We start from the raw sequence: 14,857 nt of genomic DNA, 5'->3' as shown, positions 1-14,857 counted from the left end.
GTATGAGGAGGAGATGGCCTTGCTGGGAGAAGAGGCTACCATAGAAGATAAGAGGGAGGTCATGCGCACAGCCAAGGAGAGGCAGCGCAGGATGGAGGAGAGGGCAATGCTGGAGAGGGAGATCACTTTGGAGGCAGCGAGAAGCTCCAGACAGACTGTACCCACAGCATCCCCCATGAGGGAACTCCCCAGAGTGTCCCGCAAAGACTTCAAGCCGTTTAATGAGGCTTCCGGTGACATTGAGGGATTCTTCCTGGACTTTGAGCATCAGTGTCGATTAATGGAAATCCCGGAAAGGGAGCGCGTCCGACATCTTGTGGGGCTCTTAGAGGGTGGAGCTGCCGCAGCCTATAGAGCTATGGACCCTCGGTGGAACTGTGAGTATGCAGAGATTAAACGGACTGTTCTAGAACATTATGCTGTGACCCCAGACACTTACAGGACCCAGTTTCGTACTTTAGCCTGTAATGAGGAAGTGTCTTTCAAGATGTATGCCCACAGACTCAAACAAATATGTAATCGCTGGCTGGAGGCAGAGGAGGCCTTAACCTGGAACACCTGTCTCCAGGTTATCCTAACAGTGCCCCGCTGAGATCAGGGAATTGGTGCGTGAGAGGAAACCTGCTACAGTGGAAGAAGCTGCATCTCTCGCTGATGAGGCTCTCACCATCAAGCCTCAGTGGAGAGTTCTGTTGGAGGATGGAGAGAGGCCTACCAGCTCCACAACACCGGTGGCCCCCAGTTCTTCTGTCCCCATTGTTCCCTGTTCCTCTGAGCCACCACCTCGTGTTGATACCTGTGTTAATGTGCCTGCTGTTGCTTCCACTGCGTTTTCTGGAATACGACGAGGAGAGGAAGTAGCAGAGCGCAGGTGTTATGGTTGTGGGCATCCGGGGCATCTGCAGGCCTCATGTCCAGCCAGCTCATGGAGGAATCGTCCTCAAACCCCTACAGCACCTTCACGTGGGAGCCGACCGGCAGGTTCCCTTACTCCTCGCCCAAGAGGACGCATTGGATGGAGTGAGACACAGCACAGATGCTATCGATGTGGGCAGTGTTAAATATTAATAATCCGTTAATTTCTTATAAGACCCAGTTCTGTAGAATGCTTTAGCTTACATGACATAGGCTATTTTTAAGCTTGGCTCATGGTAGAAAGACAGCTCCATATATGTAGAGACCACGTGCTTTAGGAGACGTATATAATTCATGGCTAACTGTAGAGGTCGCTCTTCTTCTTCCCTCACCATCATGAGACACAGACGCAAGATGACATAACTCAACAGCTGGTATGTTACTTTAGTACGAAGAAGCCGAACTGAGAGACAGACGCCATTTGCCATGTGGGATCTCAGAGTATGAACAATGGACAATATCTCTTTCACTTATTTTTATTCACCTGTTTTTCTGTAATAACCTTTCTTTGATGGAAGAAACCAAATAAACCACTATATTTTTATCTGGTAACTAGTCCTGAGTATTTTACAGGATATGCATTATTTTACAGGCAGCCGGGGCATCTGCAAGCCTCCTGCCCAGCTGTTCAAATGAGGATTGATCCTGTACCCAATCATATTATTAATTATGTACAGCCAAGTGCCATGGAGGAAGACGTGTCACCACTACGTGAGGACTGGCCTAGTGCCTCACCCACCCATGTTGCACCACTAGGAGTTTATGGTGTGCGACCCGCAGCTATGACGACTTCAGCTCATCGAGGTAAGCACTTGCAGGAGGTCGTGCTGGATGGACAAAGACTTGTTGGATTTTGTGACTCAGGGGCTTTCCTCACGCTGGCTGATCCCCGAGTGGTTTGGCCTGAGGCAATCCATAGAGGACCTGGGATTGTCATTGAACTGGCTGGTGGACAATGGAGGACTGTTCCCACAGCCACTGTGGATCTGAACTTTGGTTTTGGGGTCAGGCGATGTGTGGTTGGGGTGATGGGTGGTCTGCCTGCAGCTGTTCTCCTGGGCAATGATGTGGGAAAGCTACGATGCCAATTCGTGGCTGCATGAAGCCACATGTAAGTTACGCCATGCCTGTGTATACTTAACCAGCGACCTGTAGAGGTCCCTAGTACGTACACAAATTAGGAGGGGAAGGGATTGTCATGATATGTATTTTTCCCCAATACTTTGCAATGTCTTGTGTATACCTGTAACAATATGTTTCCTTCCCCCATTGCCTGTGTCTCTGGGACTATAATGTAATTATGTAAGTAACCTGTCTCCTCTCCACAAGACTTGTGTATCTAGACCATAATTGAATTCAGGCTTGGGTCAACACAGCTAGGGGAATCACCATTGTTCTCCTCAGCAGGGGGAGGACTCATAATACACATCCTTGTAGACACCTCGGAGCCATGCGATGGACCAAACCATTGACTAGGAGGTGGGAACCTCTACTCCCCTACACTTGGGCTGATCCCAGGAGCCCAAGACAATGGACTTATGTGTGACCCATCAGATGTGAGTTGTCCCTTGAAGGAGAAGGAGTGAGGATCCTTGGCTGAGGCAGGATCCCACATCCATCTGTGACTGCGGAAACGAACGGGGCGAGACTTGTGCTGAGGCCATATCTCGTCGGTTGGGGGATTGCGTTTGATCCAGTGGACTCGTGTGGACTAGTGCTTTGTTATCCGGCACAAGGATTGTCGGGAGGTGCCCCCGAATCAGTTTCCTGTGGACTTATTTTGGGACTCTGCAAATTACCTTCGTGTTGTTCCTGTTTTTTGGTCAATAAATCTGTTGGATCGTTCCCAGGCCTGTTGTCCCTCCTTGCTCTGGAGAATACTCCCGTCACACCCCATGTAGGGAAGGTGACCTGACGGACGGACGGACTAGTCAGAGTGAAGAAAGATAGGTTTGCACAGTGTAGGTAGGAGACAGTGATTACAGTGGGGAAACAACTAGAAAAGTGTAGTGGACGTGCAGTACCTTGGGATGACCATTAGATGGCAGGGTGGAGTGTGAGCAAAGGACTTTACAGCAGCTTAGGGCTTTAGAAACCGTTGGTCATGGGGGGCGTGGTGACAGTTAGTGACAGTTTCAAGGAACCGGGGAAGTTATAAATTCTGAGGGAGGGTTCCAGAAAGTTCCAGTCCCCAGGGGGAGCCCAGGTGACAGGAGGACTTCGCCAGTCTGTGTTCCCTGAGGAGAATCCGACCAAGGGGACTGAGGAGAGGGAAACGTCAGGGGGTGGTCCTGACAGAAAGATACCGCAGAAGAGACGAGGCAGTGAGTGCCATATACCGTATTTGACACGACGACTGACCAGTGAAAGCGCTGTTGGTTATTGGGCCTAGGGCGGCCACAGTGGCGGACCTGGCAGGAGCGTCGAACAAGTGAAGGAGGGACAGTACGCATATGTACGTCCTTATTGTAAAAGTACGGTGTGTAAACGGCTCTGGAAACGGAGGGCCGATAAGTGAAGAAACGTGCGGTGTGCTGCGGAGACCGTCAGGCGGACGGCAAGTAATGAAATAAACTTGGACCTGTTGCACCCAGAATCTGCCTCATCGTGTCTCTGTTGTCATCTCTGCGCGGTACAAAAGTAGGACCACCCCCCTCCAGCTCGGCACCCCACCACCGACACTACATTTGGCGTAGTCGGCAGGATAGACGCCGCTAATACATCATCTTCTGCGGCAGGCCTACCTCAAAGACTGGAAAAGGACTTGGACTACTCTGTTTGGATTACAATTACCTGTGGATTACAAATGACCTACCTGTGGAATACAAATGGGAAGCAGTATGTGCCTGGAGATCGACGCTTCCATATATTGGACCCTGACAGGAGGGTGGAGAGGCCTGCCGACACCTCACCTCACAGAGGGAGTGGCACAGAAGAAAAACTTGGCTGCGGCTGTCTGATGCCATTCGAGTGCTGCCCAACGGACGGTATGAGACTCTGCAGGTGTCGGGGCATCGGCCGCCTAGAGTGGCAGTGGCGGCAGGGGATGGAGCTGTGCCAGAAGTCGCCCTCAGAGCCACGGGAGAGCAGCGGGATGCTGAGCTGGGGAGCGGAGCCTGAGTGGAGTCAGCGAGAACGGCCGCCACCAATACCAGCAGAGGACTTCTCAGCGGAGCCCCCGAGTTTGGGGGAAAGACCCGCGGGACAGTGGAGCGAGGGACGGAGGCTGCGGGTGAAGCCGCGTATTGATGTGATGGAGGCCGCAGCGCCGGGGAAGGTGAGAGTACCCCCGGCACCACCAGTGCCTCCGCCAGCGGCCCTCATCATTCCGCCGCAGCACGCTGCCCCCTGCGCACCGGAAGGCCTGGGTACATCGGGCCCAGTGGTGTATGCAGAGTTGTGCGAGGCCCCTGCTCAAGTCCCTGAGGTACCCCGCCTGGAGCCGCCAGTGCGGAAGTCATCCAAAGAAGACGCTGCTGCGTTCCCCCTGCTGATAGCAGCTGCGTCGTTGGAACCGGCCGTTACTCCGGCTCCATTGGAAGTAGTGGATGCGGCCTGTCCTGAGGCCGCGGTTATGCCGCTGCTGAAGTCGACTGCGGCCGACTTAGTGGGCCCTGTGATTCCAGCCTTCGAGGACCCGGTTGTCCCCATTTGCCACCTGGCCCCAGCGGCTGTTGAGCCGCAAAAATCATCGGCCGCCTCTGATCCACGTCCTTCCTCGGTTAAGTCCCGCCCACCGGACTCCAGGGCTCATGCCGGACCCTCTGTTTGGGTCGCAGGAGTTATAGAGAAGAAGAGGGCCAGGGGGCAGGAAGTCTGGAGCCTGCTCCATGAGAGGGGAGAGGCTGGCATGGCGGCTGCACGACCCCCGGGACGGCTCGTTTATACTAACTTGCAGAAAGGGACACTTCTTGCATCCTGGGAGCTCCACGGTTGTGGGGTCCCTTACTACTGACCACCGAAAGGAGGATTGAACTGTCAGGAGTTCGTTGCACCGTTGTGCAGGTCAAAAGGACAGTTCGCGGTCAGCTTTTAAAAAAAAAAGAAATGTTTATCTGTGATTTTTATGTCTGTTTTTCTATGTTCCTCTTACAGGATAGTTTGTGTTTACTTGTTAGACTGACAGAGCGGGGATACTTAGAAGAGAGGGAGTGTCCATGTCCAAGGAAGGGGGGAGAAAGAAGACATGCAATGTTATGTTGCTATATGTTGGTTTTAAAATGAGCAAAAGAAAACGGAAAAAAAAAAATTATAAAAAAATGGGTACTTGTGCTATTATAAAGTTGTATGATGTATAATATGCAAAGTAAAATGCAACAGGTCCGGGTAAGGGAAGGTCTGCGGGACCAAAGGAAAGTGTGAGATCCGGTAGGGATCTAAGAGTTGAGGTCTGGGAGACCGGGACGCCGACCATGACATGTAATTGAAAGAAGGAAAATGAGTTGGAAGACGTGAGAAAGACAGCCGTCCTAGGTCAGGTCCCCAACACCACGGACACCCCTGAAGAAGGAAAGGCGGGCGCCGGCAATGATCTGGTAGGTGAGTGGCCTCGATCAAGGCGTACCGGATAGTGAAAGGTAACAGTAGGGGAGAGTAGGGGAAAGATACACGCCGTAGAGAGAATACGGGTGTACCTTGCCCAATTTGAAAGACGTTGTCATGTGGCGTGCGCGCTGGTGAGTAGCAGTAGGCTGCTCAGAGCATAGTGCTCCCAGTATGGTTCGGCCCCCGCAGATAGTGGGTTTGGCTCAACTTCTGGTCCGACAAGAGAATGTAGGTGTAGATTCAGAACGACGAAGGCAGGGATGACGATTGTCGAGGACGACAATGGACAAAGGAAGGAGGAGTGTAGGGAAGGTGACCTGACGGACGGACGGACTAGTCAGAGTGAAGAAAGATAGGTTTGCACAGTGTAGGTAGGAGACAGTGATTACAGTGGGGAAACAACTAGAAAAGTGTAGTGGACGTGCAGTACCTTGGGATGACCATTAGATGGCAGGGTGGAGTGTGAGCAAAGGACTTTACAGCAGCTTAGGGCTTTAGAAACCGTTGGTCATGGGGGGCGTGGTGACAGTTAGTGACAGTTTCAAGGAACCGGGGAAGTTATAAATACTGAGGGAGGGTTCCAGAAGGTTCCAGTCCCCAGGGGGAGCCCAGGTGACAGGAGGACTTCGCCAGTCTGTGTGCCCTGAGGAGAATCCGACCAAGGGGACTGAGGAGAGGGAAACGTCAGGGGGTGGTCCTGACAGAAAGATACCGCAGGAGAGACGAGGCAGTGAGTGCCACATACCGTATTTGACACGACGACTGACCAGTGAAAGCGCTGTTGGTTATTGGGCCTAGGGCGGCCACAGTGGCGGACCTGGCAGGAGCGTCGAACAAGTGAAGGAGGGACAGTACGCATATGTACGTCCCTATTGTAAAAGTACGGTGTGTAAACGGCTCTGGAAACGGAGGGCCGATAAGTGAAGAAACGTGCGGTGTGCTGCGGAGGCCGTCAGGCGGACGGCAAGTAATGAAATAAACTTGGACCTGTTGCACCCAGAATCTGCCTCCATCGAGTCTCTGTTATCATCTCTGCGCGGTACAAAAGTAGGACCACCCCCCTCCAGCTCGGCACCCCACCACCGACACTACATTCATATACCTGTATACAGCACCCCCATATACCTGTATACAGCTCCCCCATATACCTGTATACAGCTCCCCCATATACCTGTATACAGCACCCCCATATACCTGTATACAGCTCCCCCATATACCTGTATACACCCCCATATACCTGTATACAGCACCCCCATATACCTGTATACAGCTCCCCCATATACCTGTATACACCCCCATATACCTGTATACAGCACCCCCATATACCTGTATACAGCTCCCCCATATACCTGTATACAGCTCCCCCATATACCTGTATACAGCACCCCCATATACCTGTATACAGCAGCCCCATATACCTGTATACAGCAGCCCCATATACCTGTATACAGCTCCCCCATATACCTGTATACAGCACCCCCATATACCTGTATACACCACCCCCATATACCTGTATACACCACCCCCATATACCTGTATACACCCCCATATACCTATATACACCCCCATATACCTGTATACAGCACCCCCATATACCTACATACACCCCCATATACCTGTATACAGCACCCCATATACCTGTATACAGCACCCCCATATACCTGTATACAGCTCCCCCATATACCTGTATACAGCACCCCCATATACCTGTATACAACACCCCCATATACCTGTATACAGCAGCCCCATATACCTGTATACAGCTCCCCCATATACCTGTATACAGCTCCCCCATATACCTGTATACACCCCCATATACCTGTATACAGCACCCCCATATACCTGTATACACCACCCCCATATACCTGTATACACCCCCATATACCTATATACACCCCCATATACCTGTATACAGCACCCCCATATACCTACATACACCCCCATATACCTGTATACAGCACCCCATATACCTGTATACAGCACCCCCATATACCTGTATACAGCACCCCCATATACCTGTATACAGCACCCCCACATACTTGTGTACGGCACCCCCATATACCTGTGTACGGCACCCCCATATACCTGTATGCACCCCCATATACCTGTATACAGCACCCCCATATACCTGTATACAGCACCCCCATATACCTGTATACACCCCCATATACCTGTATACACCCCCATATACCTGTATACAGCACCCCCATATACCTGGTTTGGGGGGATGGGGCAGATCCAGGGTGGGGGCCATAGAAGTCCATGGCATAGGGAAGGTGGATGGGGGGATGGGGCAGATCCAGAGTGGGGGCTATAGAAGTCCATGGCATAGGGAGGGTGGATGGGGGGATGGGGGCATATCCAGGGTGGGGGCCATAGAAGTCCATGGCATAGGGAAGGTGAATGGGGGGATGGGGCATATCCAGGATGAGGCTATAGAAGTCCATGGCACAGGGAGGGTGGATGGGGGGATGGGGCAGATCCAGGGTGGGGGCTATAGAAGTCCATGGCATAGGGAAGGTGAATGGGGGGTTGGGGCATATCCAGGATGAGGCTATAGAAGTCCATGGCATAGGGAAGGTGGATGGGGGCAGATCCAGGGTGGGGGCCATAGAAGTCCATGGCATAGGGAAGGTGGATGGGGGTAGATCCAGGGTGGGGGCCATAGAAGTCCATGACATAGGGAAGGTGGATGGGGGGATGGGGCAGATCCAGGGTGGGCGTCATAGAAGTCCATGGCATAGGGAAGGTGGATGGGGGGTTGGGGCATATCCAGGGTGGGGGCCATAGAAGTCCATGGCATAGGGAAGGTGAATGGGGGGTTGGGGCATATCCAGGATGAGGCTATAGAAGTCCATGGCATAGGGAAGGTGGATGGGGGATTGGGGCATATCCAGGGTGGGGGCCATAGAAGTCCATGGCATATCATAGTTCTCTTTCTCGCAGTCTATGGCATTCGTTCACATATTGCGCTGCTATCTCCACTGCTCTCTCTTCTTCCCCCAGCAGGATGTATGTTTTCTCTTCCTCCTTCATGGTGGTGAAATCCGGGAAGAGATGTGAGAGTCTCCTGAAGTGAGTGTCCCTCACTGCTGAGTACTTGGAGCAGTGTAGCAGGAAGTGGGTCTCATCCTCCAGGGCCTCCTGGTCACAGTGTTGGCACAGTCTTTCCTCCCTGGGCTTGTAGCTCTGCCTGTGTCGGCCGGATTCGATGGCCAGACTGTGGGCACTGAGTCTATACCGGCTCAGGATCTTGCGGTCTTTGGGGTCCGGGAGTTTCTCCAGGTATGGAGCCAGTCTGTAGTCTCTCTGTAGACTCTGGTACATGGTCAGTTTCTGTGAACTGATGATGTCGTTCTTCCAGTCACTTACGTACCTCTCCTGGCCTTCGTCTACCATCTTCCTGATTCCGGCTTTTGTCAGGTTGTTGTGATTGGTTTTCTGGTCAGGTTGGGTTTGGGTGAGCTGTTCCGAGGGTCCTGGTTTTTCTGTTTCCCCTACATGTGTCAGGGCTTTATGGTGATGGGAGCTTGGATTGCTCCTACGTAGGTGAGCCCGGAATGACAGTGCCCTCTTTAGAACCGTTAGGTGTAGAGGGAATCTGCCAAGCTCGGCCCGGCAAGCACTGTTGGAGGTGCTCCGATGGACTTGGAGAAGGTGCTTGCAGAATTCCAGGTGGAATATTTCTGTTGGGCTTGAATCCCACCTTGATCAGTCTGGGTAGGTGTGAGGGCCCCAGACTTTGCTGCCATACAGGACGATTGGGGCGATGATAGAGTCGAAGATTTTTAACCAGACCCTCACTGGTGGCTTCAGATGGTAGAGTTTCCTTCGGATGGCATAGAAGGTTTTGCATGCCTTGTCTTTCAGGGTCTCTATGGCTTGTTTGAAGCTCCCTGATCGGTGAATCTCTAGGCCCAGATAGGTATATTTGTCCGTTCCTGTAAGGGCGCAGTTGTTGAGGATAAATGAAGGGTGCTGGTCTGATTTTCTCTTTCTCTTCTGGAACACCATGATGTTGGTTTTCTTTAGGTTGACCGGTAGAGCCCAGGTGGAGCTGAATTTCTCTAAGATTTTCAGGTTGTCTTGGAGGCCTTTCTCGGTTGGTGACAGAAGCAGCAAGTCATCTGCATACAGCAGGAATTTCACCTGCGCATCGTGGAGGGTGAGACCTGGTGCTGTGGAAGATTCCAGAGCGGTAGCCAGCTCGTTGATGTAAATGTTGAAGAGCGTTGGGCTTAGGCTGCAGCCTTGTCTGACTCCCCGGCTCTGCTGGAAATAGGCCGTTCTTCTGCCGTTCACACTCACACTGCAGAGGTTCTCGGTGTAGGAGCTTTTGATAACATCGTAGGTCTTTCCTCCTATTCCGCTCTCCAGCAGTTTCAGGAATAAGCCTGGGTGCCACACCGAATCAAAGGCCTTTTTAAAGTCCACGAAACAGGCGTATATCTTCCCGTTCTTTGTATTGTGTATTGGTTGGTTACAACTTCCTCCTGAGGATGGTTTTGTACTGCCTTTGTTTCATAGGCTTCCCTCAGACCCGGGTGGTTGGGGTCTCTGTGTTTCTTGTTTGAGGCTGTTCTCAGGGTCTTCCGTACGGCTTTACATTCTCTGTCAAACCATCCATTGATCTGTTTTTCTTTTGATCTCTCGTAGTTGACTTTTTTAAGGTCGGACAGTCTGGCCATTGCATAGAATATATTGTTGAGGTCTTTTGCAGCTTGACTCACTCCCTTTGGGTTAGGCTGGTACTCGTAGTTGTAGAAGTGGTGGAGCATCCGCTGTATTTCAGGTCTGCTGGGAACCTCTTTATACTTTAATGCCGACGTTTTGTGCCATTTATAGGATGGAGGCCGGGTGAAGAGGCCGCTCTGCTGTGGCTTTTGAGTGGATGGTTTCTCTGTAGATTTCAGGTACAGAAGAAGTTGGCTGTGGTCTGACAGGGGCGTTTGTGGGAAGACTATGAAGGCGCTGATTAGTGTTGAGCGATACCTTCCGATATCGTGAAATATCGGATCAGATTGGATTAGACCGATACCCAAAAAGTATCTGGTATCGCCGATCCCGATACCGGAAACCAATGCAAGTCAATGGGACAGAAATATCGGAATTAAAATAAACCCTTTCTTTCCTTGTAGGTTAATTCTACATGAAGAAAAACAACTAATAATAATGTAGAATGTATTGGGGGAGGTGGAGGAGACATTAATGGCATAGAGGTTTAGCCCAATCAAATGGAATAGCAGGAATAAATTTTTGTTTTTAAAGACGTTCGGAGTTACTGTAGAATCGGTGGTGGGGTGCCGAGCTGGGGGGGTGGTCCTACTTTTATACCGCGCAGAGATGACAACAGAGACACGATGGAGGCAGATTCTGGGTGCAACAGGTCCAAGTTTATTTCTTCACTTGCCGTCCGACTGACGGCACACCTCGCGGCCCTCCGTTTCCAGAGCCGCTTCTCACACCGTACACTGGAGACGTGTCTGCACACACCGTCCCCTCCTTTACTGTCGACGCTCCTGACAGTTCCGTCACTGTGGCCGCCTTAGGCCCATTAACCAACAGCGCTTCTACTGCTCAGTCGTCGTGTCACATACGGTGTCTTACACCCAGTACCTCGTCTCAACTGCGGTCCTTTCCTGTCAGGACCACCCCCCTGACGTCCTCTCTCCTCAGTCCCCCTGGTCTGGATTCTCCTCAGAGTGCACAGACTGTCGTAGTCCTCCTGTCACTTGAGCTCCCCCTGGGGACTGGAATCTTCTGGAACCCTCCCTCAGAATTTATAGCTCACCCGGTTCCTTGAAACTGTCACTCCAACTGTCACCTCGCCCCCCATGACCAACGGTTTCTAAAGCCCTAAGCTGCTGTAAAGTCCTTTGCTCACACTCCACCCTGCCATCTAATGGTCATCCCAAGGTACTGCACGTCCACTACACTTTCCTAGTTGTTTCCCCACTGTAATCACTGACTCCTACCTACACTGTGCAAACCTATCTTTCTTCACTCTGACTAGTCCGTCCGTCCGTCAGGTCACCTTCCCTACACTCCTCCTTCCTTTGTCCATTGTCGTCCTCGACAATCGTCATCCCTGCCTTCGTCGTTCTGAATCTACACCTACATTCTGTTGTCGGACCAGAAGTTGAGCCAAACCCACTATCTGTGGGGGCCGAACTATACTGGGAGCACTATGCTCTGAGCAGCCTACTGCTACTCACCAGCGCGCACACCACATGACAACGTCTTTCAAATTGGGCAAGGTACACCCGTATTCTCTCTATGGCGTGTATCTTTCCCCTACTCTCCCCTACTGTTACCTTTCACTATCCGGTACGCCATGATCGAGGCCACTCACCTACCAGATCATTGCCGGCGCCCGCCTTTCCTTCTTCAGGGGTGTCCGTGGTGTTGGGGACCTGACCTAGGACGGCTGTCTTTCTCACGTCTTCCAACTCATTTTCCTTCTTTCAATTACATGTCATGGTCGGCGTCCCGGTCTCCCAGACCTCAACTCTTAGATCCCTACCGGATCTCACACTTTCCTTTGGTCCCGCAGACCTTCCCTTAACCCGGACCTGTTGAATTTTACTTTGGCATATTATACATTAAACAACTTTATAATAGCACAAGTACCCATTTTTATATTATTTTTTTTTCATTTTCTTTTGCTTTAAAACTCAACGTTCAACAATAAACATCGCCAGTACTCCTTTTCCCTCCCCCTTCCTTGGACATGAACACTCCCTCTTGTCTTCGTATCCCCGTTCTGTCAAGTTTCCAAATCAGTAAAATAACATCCTGTAAGAGGAACATTCTAAAAAAAAACAGCTTAATCACATAAAACATTTTTTTTTTTTAAACTAGAACTGTTCTTTCAGACTCTGACAGTCCCGGCCATCTCCTAATGGCCGGTAGCAAGGGGCCCACAGCCGTGGAACTCCTGGGGTGAAGGGAGTGTCCAATACAGTCCTCTTTACAGGGGTTCGCGTTCCTCAGGTACCGCCAGTACTGCCACCGCATAATACCCGCGGGGGCAGTATTCTTTATAATAAGAGACAAAGTCCCCTATTTCCAGGGCACGGCCGTGGCGTATGGAGGCTACGTTCACGTATACCTTCTGACCAGTCTGATCACATATGAAGCCATACCCCCGGGCCACATTGGTGTACACCAGCCACCCCCAGGATCTTTCCACCGCCATGCCAGCCTCCCCTTTTGAATGAAGCAGGCTCCATACCTCCTGCTCTCGAACCTTCTTTTGTTTTACCACCTCCGCAACCCAAACGGAGGGTACCGCGCCAGTCCCAGAGTCCGGTGGGCGGGACCTTGCCGAGAAGGGGCGCGGGGCAGAGGCGGTCGATGATATCTGTGGCCCAGCAGCCGCTGGGGCCGGGTAGCGGATGGGAGCAGCCGTGATTCCGGAGGGCTGGTCCACAGGGCCCGTTAAACAGACCCTAGCCGGTTCCAATACTGGCATTACCGCGGCCGCAGGGTAGGCCGCATCCACAACTTCCAGCAAAGCCGGAGTAACGGCCGGTTCGGGTGATGAGGCTGACACCGGCCGAGGGAGCGCAACCGCGCCTTCTGTAAATAAGCTCCGCCCTGGTGACTCCGGGCGGGAAGGCTCGGGAACGGGAGCTAGGGCCTTGCTCAATTCCACGTATAGCATAGGGCCCTCCGCAGCCGGGCCTTCCGGTACACTGGAGGCTGCGTGTTGTGGCAAAATGATAGGGGCCGCTTGTGAAGCCGCCGGCAGGGCCGGGGGAACTCTCACCTTCCCCGGCGCCACGGCCTCCGTCAACCCACCGCACGGCTCATCCTGCAGCCTCCGCTCTCCAACTCGCTGCTCAGCGGGCCTAGCTTCCAGACTCAGGGGCTCCGCGGGGAGACTCTCCGCCGGTATCAATGGCGGCCGCTCCTTCTGGTTCCGCACGGGCTCCGCACAGATTCCTCTTCTTGCCCATGGACCCGAAGATGACGTCTTCTGTCTCAGCTCGTTCTCCTGCCGCCACTGCCATTCTAGGCGGCCAATACCCCGACTTCCGCAGCGTCTCATACCGTCCGGTGGGCAGCAATCGAATGGCGCCAAACAGTCGCTCCCAGGCTTTTCTTCGGTGTCACTCCCTCTGTGGGGTGGGGCGTTGGCAGGCCTCTCCACCCACCTGTCAGGGTCCAATTTTTGGAAACGTCGGCCTCCGGGCACATACTGCTGTCCACGGGGGAACGTTGGAGGGGGTCCCAGTCCATTCTGGACTACTGCGAACACCCGGACCTCGCCTCTGCGTTGAAGGAGCGCTGCCATACTGCACTGTCTCTGGTACCGCCCCGGATCCTCTACTGGCCACACAGATTCATCACTGCGCTCCTCAATTGTAATCCACTGGTAAGCCAATTGCAATCCACCGGTAATTGTAATCCAAACTGAGTAGACTGAGTCCTTTTCCATTCTTTGAGGCAGGTCTGCTGCAGAAGATGATGTATTAGCGGCGGTGATCCTGCCGACTACGCCAAGTGTAGTGTCGGTGGTGGGGTGCCGAGCTGGGGGGGGTGGTCCTACTTTTATACCGCGCAGAGATGACAACAGAGACACGATGGAGGCAGATTCTGGGTGCAACAGGTCCAAGTTTATTTCTTCACTTGCCGTCCGACTGACGGCACACCTCGCGGCCCTCCGTTTCCAGAGCCGCTTCTCACACCGTACACTGGAGACGTGTCTGCACACACCGTCCCCTCCTTTACTGTCGACGCTCCTGACAGTTCCGTCACTGTGGCCGCCTTAGGCCCATTAACCAACAGCGCTTCTACTGCTCAGTCGTCGTGTCACATACGGTGTCTTACACCCAGTACCTCGTCTCAACTGCAGTCCTTTCCTGTCAGGACCACCCCCCTGACGTCCTCTCTCCTCAGTCCCCTTGGTCGGATTCTCCTCAGAGTGCACAGACTGTCGTAGTCCTCCTGTCACCTGGGCTCCCCCTGGGGACTGGAATCTTCTGGAACCCTCCCTCAGAATTTATAGCTCACCCGGTTCCTTGAAACTGTCACTCCAACTGTCACCTCGCCCCCCATGACCAACGGTTTCTAAAGCCCTAAGCTGCTGTAAAGTCCTTTGCTCACACTCCACCCTGCCATCTAATGGTCATCCCAAGGTACTGCACGTCCACTACACTTTCCTAGTTGTTTCCCCACTGTAATCACTGACTCCTACCTACACTGTGCAAACCTATCTTTCTTCACTCTGACTAGTCCGTCCGTCCGTCAGGTCACCTTCCCTACATTACAAAGATATTGACTATGTTAACCTCTTTTATATTTTGTCAGATATGTATGTTTCACAACTTCCATGCTCTTCACCTTCTTTTTTACTTCTCCCACACTTTCTCCTTCATGATCCTCAGCAGCA

The sequence above is a fragment of the Dendrobates tinctorius genome, unplaced genomic scaffold (genome assembly GCF_039654945.1).
Source record: "Dendrobates tinctorius isolate UK_male_01 unplaced genomic scaffold, ASM3965494v1 ptg000146l, whole genome shotgun sequence".
Lineage (NCBI taxonomy): Eukaryota > Metazoa > Chordata > Amphibia > Anura > Dendrobatidae > Dendrobates > Dendrobates tinctorius.
Note: the sequence above shows the minus strand (reverse complement) of the source record.